This window comes from Palaemon carinicauda, chromosome 35 (assembly GCF_036898095.1).
Source record: "Palaemon carinicauda isolate YSFRI2023 chromosome 35, ASM3689809v2, whole genome shotgun sequence".
Classification (NCBI taxonomy): Eukaryota; Metazoa; Arthropoda; class Malacostraca; order Decapoda; family Palaemonidae; genus Palaemon; species Palaemon carinicauda.
Genome location: NC_090759.1, coordinates 33,035,681 through 33,043,180, shown reverse-complemented (window position 1 = coordinate 33,043,180; position 7,500 = coordinate 33,035,681). Strand labels below are relative to the sequence as shown.

General features: G+C 35.3%; 1 protein-coding gene across 1 annotated transcript in view; it reads right to left on the bottom strand.

Moving 5' to 3' along the window:
- The window catches only part of LOC137627214 (synaptogenesis protein syg-2-like), a 135,174-nt gene that overhangs the window by 63,976 nt on the left and 63,698 nt on the right, over positions 1–7,500 (bottom strand). The window lies entirely within an intron of this gene.

Sequence of the window (7,500 nt, the reverse complement as noted above, 5' to 3'; positions counted from 1 at the left end):
AGTACAACTTTCCCATTACTTATGTATTACCTCTCTCTCTCTCTCTCTCTCTCTCTCTCTCTCTCTCTCACAATAAGTAAAGGGAACAACATCCCCATTACTTACGTATTACCTCTCTCTCTCTCTCTCTCTCTCTCTCTCTTCTCAATAAGTAAAGGGCCCAAACCTCCCCACTACTTACGTATTACCCCCCCCCTCTCTCTCTCTCTCTCTCTCTCTCTCTCTCTCTCTCTCTCTCAAATAATCCCCAAAAACCAGTGTGGGAGATCCTACGTCTCATTTTATGGATGCTTCTACGAGCCACGCCCACCTCTTCCCTTTGTACCCATCTCGTACCATTGTTAAGTCGTCCTAATGGTCTGTAACTTGTACTAAATAGTTTTCTTACATCCTTATATACACGAGAAAAACTTTAGGAAAAAATGGTCATGCCAAAAAAAAAAGACGGTAAAACTTCCAAATTCTCCACTCAGATATAATGCACAATGTAAAAGTAGAAAAACTATATTTTGCAAATATTTAAAGGTAGTCTGCTCATTGCAACGTAAATAAGTATATTACAACGCATTAAAAAGGGATGGAAATATCTAAAGGTAGCATGTTTATTGCAAATTCAAGATAATTATTTTACAACGTAACTAGAAAGGGAGATATAATCCTGCTGATTAAAAAAACAAAACAAAAAATTAGACAATCACCCTAAAGTATATTTTAACACTAAGTCAGTTTTTGCATATTATTATTATTATTATTATTATTATTATTATTATTATTATTATTATTATTACTAGCTAAGCTACAGCCCTAGTTGGAAAAGCAGGATGCTAGCAGCCCAAGGGCTCCTACAGGCAAAAATAGCCCAGTGAAGAAAGAAAATAAGGAAATAAAAATATATGAGAAATAATTAACAATTAATAAAACATTTTAAAAACAGTAACAACATCAAAACAGATATTTCGACTTACGTCAGCCTGTTCAACATAAAAACATTTGCTGCAAGTTTGAACGTTTGAAGTTCTACCGATTCAATTTATGACTTTTCGGGGCGGTCCAATATTTCTCCTTGATAACAAGGCTAGTGATGACGCAACACTGTTATATCGGAATACGGCTTTATGTGTAATTTCAAGGTGCCAGCCTTGGCGCACTCGCTATCGTATCCATTTCAAGTACACTGGTTTCTTCATTGAAGAATATTAGTCAAATTAAACGAAGAGCTTCTTTCAGTTTTTACGTTGTACCGTTATTCATTCCATGACAATCATTCACTTTTTTTTCTAATTTGTGTAAATGCCTTTCTGTTATCTTATCTATTTAATCGAGTGTTTCATGTGTAAAACGTTTTCTCCACCAATTACATTTCACTCCGTAATTTGTGTGTTTGTGTATTCATTTTCCATTTCAGTGATATCATTTCCCCTCACTTTGTTTTCTTATTTCACTTTCCATAGACTGACCAAATCCACAGAGGATTCATTGGCTAAATTCATCAAAGGGTAGCCAGTTCCCTGTGATGCGCAGTGCCTTATCTAACCATGGCAAGTGATTCCTGTCGGTCCTTAGTAATTCCAAGGGTAGATGGAGATGGTTTGGGCATGTTCTTCCTACTCTCCACAAGGCACTAGAAGAGTTGGAAGACCCAGGCCTACATGGCTGAGGACTATAAAGAGTGAAGAGATGATGAATGGAGAAGATTTGATTTAAAAGCTCAAGATAGAGATGACTGGCGAAATCTAACCGAGGCCCTTTGCGTCAATAGGCGTAGGAGATGATGAAGATGATGATGAATGTTTTCTTAACATCCACTAACTTGTAAGTGGCTTCCTCCCAATGTCTGGCAAGTATGGCAGCGCACTAGAAGAATTGGAAGACCCAGGCCTACGTGGCCAAGGCCTATAAAGCGTGAAGTAAATGATGAATGGAGAAGTATTGATTTAAAAGCTCAAGATATAGATGACGTAAAATCTGAGTCTCTTTGCGTTAATAGGCGTAGGAGATGATGATGATGATGATGATTGTTTTCTATACATCTACTAACATGTAAGTGGCTTCCTCCTCATGTGTGGCAAATATCGAAGTGCACTAGAAGAGTTGGAAGACCCAGGCCTACATGGCTAAGGCCTATGAAGCGAGAAGTAAATGATGAATGCAGAAGTATTGATTTAAAAGCTCAAGATATAGATGACTGGTAAAATCTAACCGAGTCCCTTTGCGTTAATAGGCGTAGGAGATGATGATGATGATGATTGTTTTCTATATCACTAACATGTAAGTGGCTTTCTCTAAGTGTTTGGCAAGTATCGAAGCTCATCCGTCGTTTCCAAACCAGATCTTGAGGTTTCTACGCCCATCTGCTCCCGAGCATCCATCGCCTCCGTTTGTTTCTTTATTCCCAAGTGATATCCAACGAGCCGGTTTAAAGAGCACTGGAGTAATTATGGAAATAACATGCATGCTTAAAATATTAACATTGGAACTTGGGTATAAACAAAACGCGTCCTATTCATTACTGCATTTCGTGGCTACACGGACTGCAGCTAGAATTGCTATGTTTTCTAATACAATGATCTAGTTACATACATTTACGTTGCATGAATAATTTAGTTTCCTTATGTGAAATACAGAAAAACGTTCAGAGCATTTATTATTATTATTATTATTATTATTATTATTATTATTATTATTATTACTAGCCAAGCTACAACCCTAGTTGGAAAAGCAAGATGCTATAAGCCCAAGGGCTCCAACAGGGAAAAATAGCCCAATGAGGAAAGGAAATAAGGAAATAAATAAATGATGAGAATAAATTAACAATATATCATTATTATTATTATTATTAGCTAAGCTACAACCCTAGTTGGAAAATCAAGATGCTATAAGCCCAAAGGCTCCAACAAGGAAAATAATCAAGTGAGGAAAGGAAATAAGGAAGAACTACATGAAAAGTTTAAGAACAATTAAAACATTCCTCAATATAAGTCCTTCAGTGTATTCTATTTTTCCAAACACTGCTAAATGCTTGCCAGTTTATTTTCATCCCAACCTCCTCATAACGATTCTTAACCTTTAAATATTTCACATTGCCTATCATCTGACTTTAGTCATTTAAATTATCTTATCATTCCGTTAAATCCTTTCAACCCTTTTTTCTAAATAAAACCAGTACTTGCTCTCTGGAATGGACATTTTCCACTCGATTCCACAAATTGTCTTTATGTCTGCGTTTACGTGTACGAGAGAGAGAGAGAGAGAGAGAGAGAGAGAGAGACGAGAACTAACGAAGAATCTCCCACACTGGTTTTGGAGATTATGAGAGAGAGAGAGAGAGAGAGAGAGAGAGAGAGACTTACGACAACAAACGGAGGATCTATCACACTGGGTTTTTGGAATTATTTGAGAGAGAGAGAGAGAGAGAGAGAGAGAGAGAGAGAGAGTTTTATCCAAAGGTAGACGGACATAGATTTGAACAACTAATAACATACCCAGCAATTTCGAAAAATATAGAAAAATGCATACAAACAACATTCTCTCTCTCTCTCTCTCTCTCTCTCTCTCTCTCTCTCTCTCCCCTGCTACCAGTTGCCAGTTCAATATTTTAGTCGTTGGCCCCCGAGGCCGTTCACGTGTTGTCTATCTATTAGTATTCTTTTGTGGCCCTTTATTTATCGGTTCTGCTGTCTTGTTTATTTCTTAGCCCTGGGTCGGAAGGGACTCGGAGGCCCTTTTCAACAACAATGGGAACAACGCGGTAATTTTCATTATTTTCTTTTTATACTTTCTCTGTTCTTTTCTTATCACGAACTCTTAGACGAATTCTATATATTGAATCATTTCAATTTGTGTTAAAATTATTCCTTTCCCACTCATTCACTGCAGATGTCATCCATATTTATTTCCGTAAGATATCGCCGTTAATTGCAAACGTTGTCTTCTTCCCGAACGTTTTCCATATTTACTTCCATAAGATATCGCCGGTAATTGCAAACGTTGTCTTTTTACCGAACGTTTTCTATATTTACTTCCATAAGATATCGCCGTTAATTGCAAACGTTGTCTTCCTCCCGAACGTTTTCCATATTTACTTCCATAAGATATCGCCGTTAATTCCTAACGTTGAGTCTTCCTCCCAAACGTTTTCCATATTTACTTCCATAAGATATCGCAGTTAATTGCAAACGTTGAGTCTTCCTCCCGAACGTTTTCCATATTTACCTTAATCGCCGTTAATTACAAACGTTGACTTCCTCCCGAACGTTTTCCATATTTACTTCCATAAGATATCGCCGTTAATTGCTAACGTTGAGTTTTCCTTCCAAACGTTTTCCATATTTACTTCCATAAGATATCGCCGTTAATTCCTAACGTTGAGTCTTCCTCCCAAACGTTTTCCATATTTACTTCCATAAGATATCGCAGTTAATTGCAAACGTTGAGTCTTCCTCCCAAACGTTTTCCATATTTACTTTAATCGCCGTTAATTACAAACGTTGTCTTCCTCCCAAACGTTTTCCATATTTACTTTCCTAAGATGTCACCGTTAATTGCAAACGTTCATTCTTCCTCCCAAACGTTTTTTCCACTCAGAAATTATCATCCGTCTCTGTTTTAATTCCTTCCATCTTTTTTTTTATCCCTCCATCTTCAATTGCATTTAAACTTATTTCGATTACACGATTCTGCTCTCGACCTGACATCCGCTGTCATGTATCATCAAGAACTCTCTCTCTCTCTCTCTCTCTCTCTCTCTCTCTCTCTATGTGCCCTTTTTTTACTCCTGTCAAACTTGCCATTGGAGAACAATCCTTCATTCGCTATCGGTGTTTTTCCTTTTCAAAGCAGAGGCTGCAACTTTGAAGTTTCATCTACTTGTTAAGTCAAAGTTTTTTTTTGCAATACAAAGCTCCAGCGCTGCTCTGTCAACGCCAAACCGGCCTTGCAATTTATGCCATGAATAAATTCTCATGCAATTCATGTAGGCAGATAGCAATACAATGCAGCCAACATTATTCACGCCTATCTATGATTAAACATGAACCAAAACAGAGGAGCTTATCAATATGCATGAATGCGAAAGAACCTGTTATAAACACACACAGAAATACACAGACGCACACACACATATATATATATATATATATATGTGTGTGTGTGTGTGTGTGTTTGGAGTTAAATATAAATAAATTATACTTTCATGATTTAAGAATATATATATATATATATATGTGTGTGTGTGTGTGTATATATGTGTGTGTATATATATATATATATATATAGATGTGGTGGCCTTATGATAGCGTCCTTGCCTGGTGATTGCCAGACTGGGATACAAGTCCCGCTCAAACTCGTTAGTTCCTTTGGTCGCCGCAACCTCACCATCCTTGTGTGCTAAGGATGGGGGGTTTGGGGGAGCCTATTGGTAAATCCTCTGAGTCATCACCAGCCATTGCCTGGCCCTTCTTGGTCCTAGCTTGGGTGGAGAGGGGTAGGTGTATATATATATATATATATATATACATGGTCATTCTCAAGGGTATTGTCCTGCTTGATAGGGCAATATCACTATCCCTTGCCTCTGCCATTCACGAGTGACCTTTAAACCTTTAAAGGAGTCGGTTTAACGAGAAACAAAAGACTGTAAGAGACCCTTGGCCATTGATCTCCATTTCGTCGTCTCCTGGAGGGCGGCATTATTCCCCCACAATTAATTTCCTTCTCCGTATTAATCGAGGTAATGACGTAATTGTAGGAATCCTGAATGAGAGGTAACAAGTCCTTCTCGGCTCCTTTGTTGCTTCCCCTCTCGCCATATCTCATCTCTCTCTCTCTCTCTCTCTCTCTCTCTCTCTCTCTCTCTATTCCCCTTTTCATATTATTATTATTATTATTATTAGCATTATTACTATTACTACTACAACTACTATTATTATTATTATTATTATTATTATTATTATTATTATTATTAATCATTATTAATCATTAATATATATTGTTATTAATTTTTATTATTAATTATTATTATTATTATTATTATTATTATTATTATTATTATCATTATCATTATTATCCTCATTATTATTAATCATTATTAATCATTAATATTTATTAATTTTTACTATCAATTGTAATTATTATTATTATTATTATTACTAGCTAAGCTGCAACCCTAGTTAGAAAAGCCTGATGCTATAAGCCCAAGAGCTCCAAAAGGGAAAAATAGCTCAGTGAGGAAAGGAAACAAGGAAATAAATAAATTACAAAATGAGTAATAACAATCGAAATAAAATATATTAGGATCAATAACCACGTTAAATTGGATCTTTCATATATAAGCTATAAAAACTTCATATAAACAAGAGAGAAACATGATAGAATAGCATGCCCGAATGTACCCTCAAGCAAGAGGGATACAGCTAAGCAAGTAATAATAATAATAATAATAATAATAATAATAATAATAATAATAATAATAATAATAATTAGAATAATAATGATGATACTACTAATAATAATAATTATACTAATAATAATGATAACTAATAATAAAATAATAATAATAATCATAATAGTAATATTAATAAGAATAGTGATATCAATAATAATAACAATAACAACAACAACAACAACAACAACAATAATAATAATAATAATAATAATAATAATAATAATAATAATAATAATAATCACACGCGTAACAAATTTGAAGAGGTTTATCCATCCTGGATAAGGCAGTGATTAAATCTCTCTCTAATTTATAGACTGTTTACACCCATCAAACGTCACACAAACCACAAGAGTCATCCCCAATAGTATTTGTGAAGGACTTCAGCCCTTACATCTATAACAAATCACTTAAAAACACTTCCCTATTGACTCCGGGGGAGGGGGTTGAAACTTAACCTCATTCTCGATCTTTCAAGAGTCCTTCACAGGACTCGAGTAACTAGATCTCTTCATATCGTCCTTTAAGCCTCCCCCCCCCCACTTCCTCATCGTTCATCATCTGCGCCATCATCATCCAACAAGCTTGTTTACACAATTATAGCAATCAACTACTTTACCCCGAAAATCTCTTCCACAACACTACCCTCTACAGTAATTGCCTACTTTAAAGTCTTTTTGATGTCTGTAGGTATTACCTTATTTTTTTCTTTCTAAATATTGTATGTTTATCTTGATAAATAGGCTTATATGAAAATATTCAAAGTCATAATGGACTCATCTGTAATATCCTATTTTCTCATAACTTTTAATCTTCATCAAACGTCAAGTTTCATATCTCACTGTCTCATGAATTAAGTTTTATGGCGTTCCATAAATATATATATATATATATATATATATATAGCCTTTATAGAGCTTAGGCTGAGACCATAATCACAGCGACCTACATTTAACAAAGTAGTATATATAACGAGTTCAAAGAACCTACATCCAAAGAAGACATCCATTAGTATATGAAGTCTATTAAATGCTAGATGCCTTAATATATAACAGCGTATA